The sequence below is a fragment of the Macaca fascicularis genome, chromosome 12, assembly GCF_037993035.2.
Source record: "Macaca fascicularis isolate 582-1 chromosome 12, T2T-MFA8v1.1".
In the NCBI taxonomy this organism is placed as follows: domain Eukaryota; kingdom Metazoa; phylum Chordata; class Mammalia; order Primates; family Cercopithecidae; genus Macaca; species Macaca fascicularis.
In genome coordinates, this window is record NC_088386.1 from 55146123 (window position 1) to 55160214 (window position 14092).

A 14092-nucleotide genomic window follows, 5' to 3' on the forward strand; every position below is an offset into this window, starting at 1 on the left:
GAGAGCTACTCTTGCTTTCTTTTTTTTTTTTTTTTTTTTTTTGAGATGGAGTCTCGCTTTGTTGCCCAGGCTGGAGTGCAGTGGCCGGATCTCAGCTCACTGCAAGCTCCGCCTCCCGGGTTTACGCCATTCTCCTGCCTCAGCCTCCCGAGTAGCTGGGACTACAGGCGCCCACCACCTCGCCCGGCTAGTTTTTTGTATTTTTAGTAGAGACGGGGTTTCACCATATTAGCCAGGATGGTCTCGATCTCCTGACCTCGTGATCCGCCCGTCTCGGCCTCCCAAAGTGCTGGGATTACAGGCTTGAGCCACCGCGCCCGGCCTACTCTTGCTTTCAAGACAGCATTTTATTGCTGCTTCCTCTAGAGAGGAGGAATGTTGTCTCCTAACATGACAGAAAAGACAGTGAACCCACTCCCCTCAAGCCCTTCTTCAAGGGCCCCAATCCCATCCATGAAGGCTCTGCCCTTATGACTCAATCACCTCACAAGTGCTCCAGCTCTTAACTATCACATTGGTAGTATTATAATACTATTTAAGAATTAGATAGTCTAATTCTTAAATTAGAGGACATTCAGACCACAGAACTTCACTAATAGCAGACTTAGAATTTACAAAACAATTTCAGTTGTTCCTTATTATAGGGGGGAAGTAGTTCCACAACCTCCAGTGGATATCAAAATCTATGAATGCTCAAGTCCCCTATATAAAATGGTGTACTATTTGCATATAACCTACGTAATCCTCCTGTATACTTTAAATCATCTCTAGATTACTTATAATATCTAATACAATGTGAATGCTACGTAAAAGTTGTTATACTGTTGCTTAATTTGTATTTTTTATTACTGTTTTTTGTTTGTTTTTCAGATACAGTTTTGCCCCGATCGCCCAGGCAGGAGTGCAGTGGCGTGATCTGAGCTCACTGCAACCTCCGCCTCCAGGGTTCCAGTGATTCCTCTGCCTCAGCCTCTCGAGTAGCTGGGACTACAGGCATACGCCACCATGCCCGGCTGACTTTCATATTTTTTTGTAGAGAGGGGGTTTCACCATATTGGCCAGACTGGTCTCGAACTCCTGACCTCGTGATCCGCCCACCCAAAGTGTTGGGATTACAGGCATGAGCCACCATGTCCTGCCCTATATTGTCGTTTCTTCTTGTTTTTTTCCTTGAATATTTATTGATAGGTGGCTGGTTGAATCCAAGGATGTGGAACACGCAGATAAATTCTATCTAACTTAAGTTCCATTTAGCAGAATCTTTTTACACTAATGGGCAAGACAAATAATTTCTCAATTTCATAAAGTGATATCTCGTTTTTATGAGAGAAAGATGTTCAAGTAAAATTTATATTAAATTCCTAGTTGTTACATAGATTAAATATGTGATTTAATCATGCTTAACATTAGAGCAAATTTAATTGGCAAATACATTTTTCATTAAAGAAAAATATTACAAAACTTAATTTTACTGTACTAAATAGAAGAATGCTTGGTCTCCCATAAAAACTACAGAATAAAATTTATTTCTAATCAATGGCAATAAAAAAAGTTTTAATATATTCTATAAATGAAACGTCAATGTCACTAAAAAGACACATTTATTGTAAAATACAATTTATACATATGATTTCAAGCAAGAATTTTAAAACAAAGTGTTATAGACACAAACAGAATCTGTTCTTTTTTTTATTTTTCTTCTTCTCATTAATTTCTGTAAATAATAATGAAGGCTACTCTAATGTATTTCTTGATTTTTAATAGGAGTATATAGTCTCATTCTTAAGCATTGAGGATCTATATCATTTCTTTTTTTTAAATAGAGGAAACTTACTCATCTCTATGGATTGATGGATGCTAAATTCAAACTTTAAAAAATTCAGGGAAGAGGGAAATGTTCTGTTACAACTAATTAAAAATGTATGATGTATTTTTTAATAGTCGTATTTGTAGTTTTGAAATTTGATTTCATATTTTAGTCTATTTATGTATAATACATAATATACATTTTATAATATATTTTAATGTTTTATATTGTATATTTTTATAACAATATATTTTATAATACATTATGTATTTTATATGTATATATTTTTTGAAACAGAGTCTTGCTCTGTCGCCTAGGATGGAGTGCAGTGGCATGATCTTGGCTCACTGCAACCTCCACCTCCCAAGTTCCAGTAATTCTCCTGCCTTAACCTCCTGAGTAGGAAGGACTACAGGCACACACCACCATGCCCAGCTAATTTTTGTATTTTTAGTAGAGAAAGAGTTTCACCATGTTGGCCAGGCTGGTCTTGAACTCCTGACCTCAGGTGATTGCCTGCCTCAGCCTCCCAAAGTGCTTGAATTACAGACATGAGCCACTGTGCCTGGCCATTTTATATTTTATATCCACATCTACCTTAATTTTTGTAGATTTTTTTCACTACGTATCTGTGCTAATTTTGTTCTGACAAAGTTTAAATTCTACAGTTGGTTCTGCTAGCAAAATCCAAAAACTTCTAAGCAAGATGTAAAAGCTTCTATTCAATGTGTAAGAGTTGTTTTCCTCCCATTTTGGCTGATTAAAAAGCAAAGTGTTATCATATTTTTAGTTCTTTCCATACATTTTTCTTTCAATCAGAATTAATGCTAATCATGTCTATGTAGCTTTCTTCTAAGCACAGACAAGAGTAAACACTAGCTATTTTCATTTCTGGATATTATCAAGAATTATTAAAATTTAACTTAAAAACTCTTTACCCAGACTTTGAAAAGACAGATTTTCATCTGCCCAATTAATTTTTAATGCTACCATTTAATTAATGACTTATTAATACATCCCATTAAAGTCTTGACATAAAACTTTACAAAAAAATTTTTATTTTAATAGTTCTTTAATTTGTATTATTATCGGTAATAACGAAATAGATGGATCCGGAAAGTATTTGGTTATTAACACAAGAAAGTGAAGCCTAATGCAAAACAGTCATATCATTATGCTTACAAGACTGTTCCAGGGCTTACAAGGAAATCATATATTCATTAAAATGGTTTTTCACATTTTCATTCCTATCTTAGGACCCCAATATGCAAAAACATGTTTAAAACTTTCTTTCTTTTGGCCGTGTGCGGTGGCTCACACCTGTAATCCCAGAACTTTGGGAGGTCGAGGCGGGCATATCACGAGGTCAGGAGATCGAGACCATCCTGGCTAACACAGTGAAATCTCGTCTCTACTAAAAACACAAACAATTAGCTAGGTGTGGTGGCAGGCGCCTGTAGTCCCAGCTACTCGAGAGGGAGGCTGAGGCAGGAGAATGGCATGAACCCGGGAGGCGGAGCTTGCAGTGAGCCGAGATTGCGCCACTGCACTCCAGCCTGGGCTACAGAGCGAGACTCCATCTCAAAAAAAAAAAAAACTTTCTTTTTTTGAGATGGAGTCTCGCTCTGTAGCCCAGGCTGGCGGGTTTTTTTTTTTGAGATGGAGTCTTGCTCTGTAGCCCAGGCTGGAGTGCAGTGGCGCAATCTCTACTTACTACAACCTCTGCCTCCTGCGTTCAAGCAATTCTCCCTGCCTCAGATTTCCAAGTAGCTTGGATTATAGGCTTCTGCCACCATACCCATCTAATTTTTGTATTTTGTTTTAGTAGAGATAGGATTTCACCATGTTGGCCAGGTTGGTCTTGAACTCCTGACCTCAAGTAATCTGTCCGCCTCAGCCTCCCAAAGTGCTGGGATTATAGGTGTGAGCGGCTGCGCCCAGCCAAAACTTTCCATTTAAGTAACTATTTGTGATAAACATAAGTTTAAAAAATACCTTAATAAATGGACTTTAAAACAATGAAATAATCACATCCGCCTCCCGCCCCTGCAAAAGAAAAAGCTTTCCCACAAATGTAGGCAAAATTAATCCTATGCAAACAAACAAAAAAAGCGCTGAGTTACACAGCCTCTAAAAACAGAATTAAAATTCAATTTTGGGCCAGGTGTGGTGGCTTGCGCCTGTAATCCCAGCACTTTGGAAGGCTGAGGTGAGCAGATTGCTTGACCTCCCTGGAGGTCAAGACCAGCCTTGGCAACACAGCGAAACCCTGTCACTAAAGAAAATACAAAAGTCAGTCAGTAGTCCCAGCTACTTGGAAGGCTGAGGTGATAGGATCTCTTGTGCCCAGGAGGTCCAGGCTAGAGTGAGTAGTGATCGTACCACTGTACTCCAGCCTGGGCAACAGAACAAGACCCTGTCTCAAAAAAAAAAAAAGAAAAATTTGAAAAGTGCAGAGGTCTCAGCTTCAAAGATAACAATCAACCATTACCACCAACATGCTTATGTGCCATGCTAAAGTTAAGACCTACAAACATAAATATAAGATAAATATTTTAAGTGTGTTACCATTCCCATACCATTTTATGATGATGTAATAAAAAAATATGCAGGATTTCTTCTATACTGTCCTTGGTATAAATGGCATGCTTGCTGTCAAGAGCATTGAAGCTCCATGGTGAGAAACTTAGAATGGACTCTGGGATAAAAAATAGGGTTATTTGAGAAACTAGTTAAGTGGTACATATGCTGTATGTATATAGTTTTTAAATTATTATTATAATATGCAAAAGTACAGATGAGGTGTTTCTAAATAACTGGAGTATATGTACTCAATGGCTTTATCCAACTGCTAAGAAAGTGAAACAGGAATAGTGGGAAAAATAAGTTAACATCATTCCTAGGCATGCTGGTAGTATAACATGCACTGTATAATGCAAAATCAGTTAGGTGTATTGGGTGATTCTGGAGGACACAGTTACCATTTCCTTCCTTCCTCCCTCCCTCCCTTCCTCCCTCCCTTCCTCCCTCCCTCTCTCACTTGCTCTCTCTTTTTTTTCTTTATTTTTGAGATGGAGTTTCGCTCTTGTTGCCCAGGCTGGAGTGCAAAGGCACGATCTCGGCTCACTGCAATCTCCACCTCCCAGGTTCAAGTGATTCTCCTGCCTCGGCCTCCCGAGTAGCTGAGATCACAGGTGTGCACCACCATGCCCAGCTAATTTTGGATTTTTAGTAGAGATGGGTTTCACTATGTTGGCCAGGCTGGTCTCAAACTCCTGAATTCAGGTGATCCACCCACCTCAGCTTCCCCAAGTGCTGGGATTACAGGCGTGAGCCACCGTGTCCGGCCTTTACTTTTTTATTTATTTATTTATTTTTTGAGACGGATCTTGCTCCATCGCCCAGGCTGGAGTGTAGTGGTGCACTCTCGGTTCACTGCATGCTCCGCCTCCTGGGTTCTTGCCATTCTCCTGCCTCAGCCTCCCAAGTAGCTGGGACTACAGGCGCCTGCCACCACACCCAGTTAATTTTTTGTATTTTTAATAGAGATGGGGTTTCACCATGTCAGCCAGGATGGTCTCGATCTCCTGTCCTCGTGATCCACCCGCCTCGGCCTCCCAAAGTGCTAGGATTACAGGCGTGAGCCATTGCTCCCAGTCTCATCCGGCCTTTTTTGTTTTGTTGTTTTTTTTGGAGACAAGGTCTTGCTCTGTCGCCCAGGATGCCAGGCTGGGGTGCAGTGGCACAATCTCAGCTCACAGAAACCTTTGCCTCCTCGGCTCAAGCAATTCTCCCGCCTAAGCCCCCTAAGTAGCTTTGACTACAGGTGTGCGCCTCAAGTCTGGCTAATTTTTGTATTTTTTTGTAGAGATGGGGTCTCACTGTGTGGCCCAGGCTGGTCTTAAACTCCAGACTCAAGTGGTCTGCTCACCTTAGCCTCCCAAAGTGCTGGGATTATAGGTGTGAGCTACCACGTCCAGCCTAGTTACCACTTCTTATAAATGAACAAGTAGGTGACAGAAAAACAGAACAGTATTAATAAATGAGAAAGATTCAAAAGATAGGTCAACAGTATTTCGTTTTCTGAGTAGTTTAACATTTATAGTTCTGAACAGTTTAGTTTTCAGAATAGAAAACCCAGAAATATATTCAGCATAAATATAAAAATTCAATATATGACAAAGGTGGTCTTTCTAATTACAGAGAAAAGAATGGATTATTTAGGAATGCTACTGGCACACCTGGCTATCTATTGAGAATAAAATAAAATTAGATCCTATTACCTTATTCCATATACAAAAATGATATTTTTTAAGATGTAAGAGATCAATTGAGAATAATTAAGCACAATCTGGAAAATGTAGGATACTGCATGATAATATCAAGGGATAAGTAAGATTTTTTAAGCCAAATTGGAAACCTAGAACTTATTAAATAAATCATTGACACATTTTTCCATATAAACCTATCCATGGCAAAAAATACATGTAAAATCAATAGAAATGAAAAAAACACTGTGAAAGCAGTATAGTGATAATATCTATTACAAATCAAAAGCAAAGGCTAAACAACTAAATATCAATAGGGATTCAGAGAAAAGGTACTATAGAATGAAAAAAGTTAGATGAAGATGCATGCTTAAATTTGATTTCATTTTATAAATTAAACGGCAAAAAAAACTCCATCAATACCAGTATTTCTGTAAACATATATAAGACACACACACACACACTCTTTTATGATTGTGTGACCATGCAGAAAATAAGGTGGGAAGATACACAGTAGTTGGTCAACATGAGCTGCAAAGGATGTTTGTGCAGTGGTAGACAGAGGCAGAAGAGCCAAATTAAAAAGGAAAAGAAAAAGGCAAGGAAAAGGTGAAAAACGGAAGAGAAGGACTATACTAAAATAGTAGGTATGATACAATCACATACATAGCTTTTTATAAAATTGTACACATATGTGGACATGAAAAAAAAATTTAATGCTGCCTAACTTGGCAGAAGGAATGCTCAAGGAATTTATATCAGTATCCCCTTCTGCTTCCAATCTCAAAAAAATGTAATCTGAAGTGGTCATGGAGGCCAAGCATGGTCCTTGATTATTATAATTCTGAAGTTCGTGTGTGTCTTTCTGTGTGTGTGTGTGCGAGCGCACACGCACGTGCACATTTGGCTGAACTCTATTACAGGAACAGAGGTTAGTTCAATTTGGTTTTATGGTTTACTCCAGAGGTCAGCAAACTTTCTGTACTAAATATTTTAGGATTTCTAAGTCATACCATCTCTGTCACAACTACTAAACTGTTGTCATTGTAGGGTGAAAGCAGTTAAACTGTGATGGTTAATTTTATATAACAGCTTGGCAAAGCTAGAGTACCCAGTTACTTAAGTAGCATTAATCTGGGCTGCTGTGGAGGTATTTTGTAGAAGTGGTTAATAGCTATAATCTGTAGACTTTAAAGAAATTACTCTTGATAATGTTGATGGGCCTCGTCCAATCAGCCTTAAGAGCAAAAACGGAAGTTTCCTAGAAAAGAAATCCTGCCTTAAGAATGCAGCATCAACTCTGGTCTTAGTTTCCAGCCTGTGAACCTGCCCTACAAATTTCAAACTTGTCAGCCTCCACAATTACGTGAGCTAATTCCTTAAAATAAATATCTTCACAGACAGATAATGTATTGTATACTATGGTTCTGTTTCTCTGGAGAACCCTAATATATAATACGCAACAACAGACAATACATAATCTAACGGGCGTGCCTGTGTTCCAATAAAAGTATTTAAAATAACAGGTAGTGGGCTACATTTGGCCCGTGTACCACAGTTTTCCAACTCCTAGTTTTATCAATAATAAAAAAATAAGTCTGGGCATGGTGGATCACACCTATAATCACAGCACTTTGGGAGGCCAAGGCAGGAGGATCATGAGAGACCAGGAGTTCAAGACCAGGAGTTCAACATACTGAGACCTCATCTCTATTAAAAATAATAATAAAGTATAGCTGTTGGCCGGGTGCGGTGGCTCACGCCTGTAATCCCAGCACTTTGGGAGGCCAAGCACTTTGGGAGGATCACCTTAGGTCAGGAGTTTGAGACCAGTCTGGCCAACATGGTGAAACCCCATCTCTACTAAAAATAGAAAAATTAGCCTGGCATGATGGCAGGCGCCTGTAATCTGAGTTACTCGGGAGGCTGAGGCAGGAGAACTGCTTGAACCTGGGAGGCAGAGGTTGCAGTGAGCCGAGATTGAGCCACTGCATTCCAGCCTGGGAGACAAGAGTGAGACTGTCTCCAAAATAAATAAATAAATAAAATAAAATATAGCTGTTAACTGGATGTGGTACTGATGCCTGTAATTCCAGCACTTTGGGAGGCTGGGGAGGGAGGATCACTTGACGCTTGGAGTTCAGGACCAGCCTGGGCAGCAAAAAATTTAAAAACAACTAGCCCCACACAGTGGTGGCAACCTGTAGTCACAGCCACTCAGGAGGCTGAGGCAGGAGGACAGCTTTAGCCTAGAAGTTTGAGGCTGCAGTGAACTATGATGGTACCACCATGCACTCCAGCCTGGGAAATGGAATGAGGCCTCATGTACTTAAAAACATGGATAAAATGTATCTGCTTTTCTTAAGCATTCTATATATTTCAGACAGTGTGCAAGGTTTGAATTCCAAGTGTTCCACAAATTGGGGATTATTCATGGTGAGGCCAGATATTCTAGAGCAACTAAAAGCAGGAATGATCTTTCTAGAAGCAGTGAGATCTAGACTGTAAGCTTAGATGTAAGAGAGGTTTCTCAGAGAGGGTTTCAAGATAGTACTCTCTTTATGTGTTTTAATATCCTTTTATTTATTTATTTATTTAGAGACAGAGTCTGTCACCCAAGCCTGAATACAGTGACATGATCACCGCTCACTGCAAGCCTCAACCTCCTGGGTTCAAGCAATCCTCCTGCCTCAGCCTCCCAAGTAGCTGGGATTACAGGCATGCACCAATGCACACAAGGCTAATTTTTAAAATTTTTTGTAGCGATGGGGCCTTGCTTTGTTGCCCAGGCTGGTCTCAAGCATCCTCCTGACTCAGCCTCTCAAAGTCCTGGGATTATAGGCTTGAGCTACTACATCTGGCCTCTATATTCTTTTAAATATTGGCTTGGAGAATTGAAAGTTTTTAATGCTAATCCGGCAGAAGTCAACCAACAGAATGTTTTGGATGTTCATGTACTAAATGTGGCAACTTTAAATAAAACTTGATGTGGGGAAAATAAAAATGCATAAAGGCACTAAATCAAGAGTTTATTATTTTTGTTATGAAAGGAATTCCTTACATCAAAGACTTAAAACAGTGGACCTTTAAGTAATATATCCCTTAGAAGTAGAAGTCCTCATGACATTTTGGGCTGGATAAAAAAATAAAAAAAAAAAAGAAGCAGGGATCCTCGGCCAGGCACGGTGGCTCACGCCTGTAATCAGCACACTGGGAGGCCAAGGCAGGCAGATCACCTGAACAAGTTGTTCTCATGCAGGTAGACAGTAGAACGATAGTTACCAGAGGCTGCGAAGGGTATGTGTGTGGTGGGGGGTGGGGACAAAAAGAAGATGGTTAATGGGTACAAACATAAAGTTGGATAAAAGGAGTAAGTTCTAATGTTTGATAGTAGAGTGACTATGGTTAACAACATCATATTGTATTATTTCAAAATAGCTAGAAGGGAAGACTTGAAATACTACCAACATAGAAGTCATAAATGCTCTAGATGATGGTTATCCTAAATACCTTGACTTGATCATTACACATTCTATGTATGTAACAAAATATCCCATGTACCCCATAAATATATAAAAATACTATGTATCAATAAAAAATTATATGATTTGCAAAAAGCAAATGTAACCACATCTTTTCAATGTATCACTATTTATGCAAAGTAAAGGATATCTCTACAACTGCCCTTACCAAAGGGAAGCTTTTTAGAAGTTTAGGTTGTGGGATGAATAAAGGAGGGGAACACAAGAACTTTGAAATTCAGTATCTGAACGAGCATTCTAAGCTATCAGGTGGAAGAAATACTCAAAACCTAAGAGTAAAGGGCTGAATGACCATGGGTAAATGACAGACAAGTTTATAAAATAAAAGGGGAAAAATTAGTAATAGTCAATAAGATGCTAACTTAGAGAAGAAGCCAAGTTCAAAAATGAAAACTAAGATGAGTGGTGAGGGCAAGTGGTGAACAAAGATATTTAGATACAGAAAGGTACATCAGAGTCACTCATAAAGGATAAAAAGTTTAGCAAGGAAAGGTCAAGTGGGAGAACTCTGTGGATAAAAGGCAAACATGGTGTCTAGATTGTCTGGAACAGTTCTGACTTCAAACACTTGCCTGTCAAATCACTTTGTAATGATTTTTAGTTAAGAAACTATGGTCATTTTCCATGACCATGTTTTACCTATTCACATCCATAATTCCTAGCAAAATGTCTTTTTTTTTTTTTTGCAATGGAGTTTCACTCTGTCACTCAGGCTGGAGTGCAGGGGTGTGATCTCGGCTCACTGCAACTTCCGCCTCCTGGGTTCAAGCGATTCTCCTGCCTCAGTCTCCCAAGTAGCGGGGACTACAGGCGCCTGCCACCACACCCAGCTAATTTTTTGTATTTTTAGTAGAGACAAGGTTTCACCATGTTAGCCAGGATGGTCTCCATCTCCTGACCTCATGATCCACCCACCTTGGCCTCCCAAAGTGCTGGTATTACAGGCATGAGCCATCATAACCGGCCGCAAAATGTCTTTACCGTAGCAAAATCTCAGTAATTATTTATCACTCACGATAATTACCTGAATACTAAAATCAGAGAGAGTACATTAAAAAGAAACACAATAACCATTCTTAAATAATAAAAACATATTCATCAGTGGTCTTTATTCACTAGCACCAATAAAAAATCAGAAGTTCTGTTTAACCTAGGAAACTGGTGTCATACTCACTTCATAATATCATCAGTGCTGGGTGGAGACAAAGCCATAATCTGCCACAATCTGCACCATCCTTGCCAGGTTTGGGAGTTCTGTAGAGTAGTTACCACTGCCAGGTTTGACTGCCATAGCTCAGGAAGAGGGAGCAGTCATTTCTCTTAGCATAATCTTGAGAAGATGTCTAAGGGACCTATGTAATATTAAGTCACAGAAAGAGAAAACATTATTGGTGGTTTAGACATGGAATGTAATAGCTTACAATTATGGAATGCTTACTGTGTTTCAGGAACTGATGCATTATCTCATCTAAACAACCCTATAGGGCATGGGTACTGCTACTAATCCCGTTTTACAGGAAACCTAGGTTTAGCAAGATTAAGGAATTGCTTGAGATAACAAAGGTAGTAAGAGGCAGGGCTGGAATTTGAACCCATATAGTCTGGTTCTTCAGGGTGTATACATCCGTGTATCTATAACCACAATAATGCAGGGGCACTCAAACAGGCTGGAAAAAAATTATTTTTCTTTAAAGGGCAAATTAATTTCCTCAAAAGTAATCTCTGTTCACTTTACCCCATACCAGATGCTTATTTTCATTTCATATCCTAAAAGTTAGATTGGCACTTACATGCTAACTTAAAATACTAAACTTTAAATCTTTAAAATTTATAGTATTTTAGAATTTATCATAGTGAAACATGTACAGTCGTTTGTCCCCAGTACAGTAAAATAGGGATAGTGATTGATACTCCATTCCCTTCTGATGTAATGACAAATACATAGAAAGACTGTGTTTCACTTATTGGAATTATTTGGATCCAAAGGATAGCTTTTAATACCCTAACAAAATAGGTCATTAAAAAAAATCAAGTGCCTTTCAGTATTCTTCCAAGTTTCAATAACTGATCTTTTCCATTAAAGAATTTCTGATTCATTATTCCAAATCAACATATCATCTAAATATTTCCACATATTTAGATGTAGATTTTCCTTAAACTATTTCCTTTTATTAGTACTCATTCACATCTTAGTTTGCCACATTTACAGTTCTTTGAAAGTTTCATCTAATATTCACCTGACCATTCACCTCACAATTTTCCTCCCTCTTTCTAAATAGGTGAATTTGTTTACTGCAAAATCGATGGCTACGCTATTAAAGGTTACTATCACGATTTAAAAAGACATGATCACCATCACCAAGATTTACTTACCACAAGGAAATTATCACAAGGTTGGACAAACAGGCTCCAACTCTTAAGGGAAAGAGCTTGCAGTCCGATCACACAGGGAGGGCAGGGAAGCAAGCGGGGAGGGGTAGGACGGAAAAGGCAGTGCTTGATTCAATTCAACATTCACTGCGCCACTTACCAAGCGCCAGAAAAAGAAAAAAAAAGCCAACGAGCTGGGCGTTATTTCGAGCACGGGGCCCTGCAGGTTGGCCTGTGGGCGGGGACCCGGCGCCCGGGAGGGAAGGGGCTGGCTCTGAGACGCTAGCCGGGCGGGGACAGCCACCCAGGGCCGGGCCTCCAGCGCCCGACGCCCGCACACTCGCCAGCCCAGCTGCCGGTACGCCAGCCAGCCAGCCGCTGCCGCTTACCAGTGGCGCCTCGCTGACTCCCCGGGGGCAGCTCTTCAACGGTTCCCGCAGTCAGAGCACCACCCCGCGGTGGGGTACCTCCAGCCCTCCCGCAGCTCTCGGTCCCCGCAGCTCCGCCACTCTCGCGAGAAGCTAGGAAGTCCGCGAAGTGGGGGGAGGAGGAGCAGGGAGGGGCACTTAACGGTGGCGGCTGGTTCTGCGCCGGATCTGGGAGAGGGGCGGGCGCCATTGTGCTTCGCTGCGGAGTGCTTTTCCTCAGTCACAGGCCTAGAACTCCAAGGAGGAAGGCGGCGGTGCTGGTCGCTGCGAGCAGGACGCGCACTGGTCAGTGCCGGCTCAGGAGCCGGGGTAATGATCTGCGGAGCTCGTTCTTCGTCCCGGGAGCTAGTTCGGGACCAGGCCGCGAGTGGGGGAGGGGAGGAAACGAAGAGGCCTGGGGACGCGGAGGCCGCTTCCTCTCAGGATGAGGTGGAGGAGCTTGGTCCGGGGCCACTGGTGCAAAGCGGGTCACGGCACAGGCCTCCTCTGCCAGGGGCCTTTTGTCGGGTGGTGGAGTTTGTGGCGGGTGGAGGGGACAGATAGTGTGTCTTCCTCAGGAACGTGTGGTGGGTGAGGGGAAGAGGCCTGAGCCCTCTTTTGGCGCGGGGCGGCCTCCTCTTGGGCCGCGGGGCAGGGGGGGGGGTCCTCGGAGCCCTGCGGGCCGAGGGCGTCGCGCGTGAGCTCGCCGGTGAGCGTGGGGCAAAGGTGGGCAGGGCTCCGGCTCGGCCAGCCCGGCCTCGAGTCGAAGTGACTTCGGCAGCGCCTTAGATTCGGCCAAGATTGTCTTATTGGTAACGTCAGTTTTTGAATATCGTGACGCCCTGAGAGTTATTTTTGTGTTGTGGTGAATTGTGGGTTCTGCAACTCGAAGTAGGTAATTGTATTAAAAATGGACCTGTTGGCCTAAGAAGTAAAAATATGGAAGGCACTGGGAGTAGGAAATTCCCTCATTTTGGTGAAACTGCGTATTGAAGATGAATGTGTCCACCCACTCACCCCAAAATGCTGCACTTAATACTTTTTCCCAAGTACCAAAGTAAATATATTGGGAAAGTCTCTATCTGGGTAATAAATTCGTCACGACTAATGTTGTTTGGTACTATAAGTTAAATGTGTCAAAGTTGAATTTGGCGAGGTTTTTTCCCCTATTTTATACGATTGATTAGATGTTTTTCTGGTTATATATTATTTTAAATCTCCACGTTTCTGTCCAGATCCAAGATGTAGGGTTAAATACGAATTTTGGATTTAAAAATCCAGTAGTGTACAGTTATTAAGAAAGAACACATGTAGTGTAACTAGATCTTTTTCTTGAGGTAGCAAAAAGTTTGTTTGAGAAATGAGGTCAGTATAATATTTTTATTTAACAGCTCTACAGCATTTCGGGAGACAGGACTGGTGCATGAGGCAGTAGCACCAGACTCAGAAGACCTGGGTTTGAGTTTTCATTTTTGCCGTAGTTGTTTATGTTCATGAGATTGTCTCAGAAACATGGCAGTTCATTTCTAGAGAGTAAATTTGCTGAGGTGGTGTGTGAAGCAGTCACTGGGGGGACATAATACTAATCTTGGTTTTTTTCCAGTTTCATGCTGGGTCAGATGTCTTGAATAACAATTCCTGCTTATTCAAGTACAAATGATTTCTTTTTTTTTGCCACTTTGGAAGAGGGCTTATTTT

General features: G+C 41.1%; 2 protein-coding genes across 65 annotated transcripts in view; one reads left to right on the forward strand and one right to left on the reverse strand.

Annotated features, from left to right (window-relative positions):
* The window catches only part of BAZ2B (bromodomain adjacent to zinc finger domain 2B), a 412036-nt gene extending 399536 nt beyond the window's left edge, over nucleotides 1–12500 (reverse strand). For all 44 annotated transcript variants that reach the window (XR_012421150.1, XR_012421149.1, XM_074009246.1 and 41 more), the window contains exons 1-2: nucleotides 12377–12500; nucleotides 10792–10969 (exon numbers count right to left, since the gene is read on the reverse strand). The gene's annotated coding sequence lies outside the window, so the exon portion shown is untranslated. The remainder of the gene's footprint in view (nucleotides 1–10791; nucleotides 10970–12376) is intronic.
* Nucleotides 12501–12568: 68 nt separating this feature from the next.
* Nucleotides 12569–14092, forward strand: part of MARCHF7 (membrane associated ring-CH-type finger 7) — a 55113-nt gene continuing 53589 nt past the window's right edge. For 12 of the 21 annotated variants that reach the window (XR_006691248.3, XR_006691249.3, XR_010580218.2 and 9 more), the window contains exon 1: nucleotides 12569–12724. The gene's annotated coding sequence lies outside the window, so the exon portion shown is untranslated. The remainder of the gene's footprint in view (nucleotides 12725–14092) is intronic. The other 9 variants (XR_012421153.1, XM_065526505.2, XM_074009260.1 and 6 more) reach the window with 1 other exon arrangement.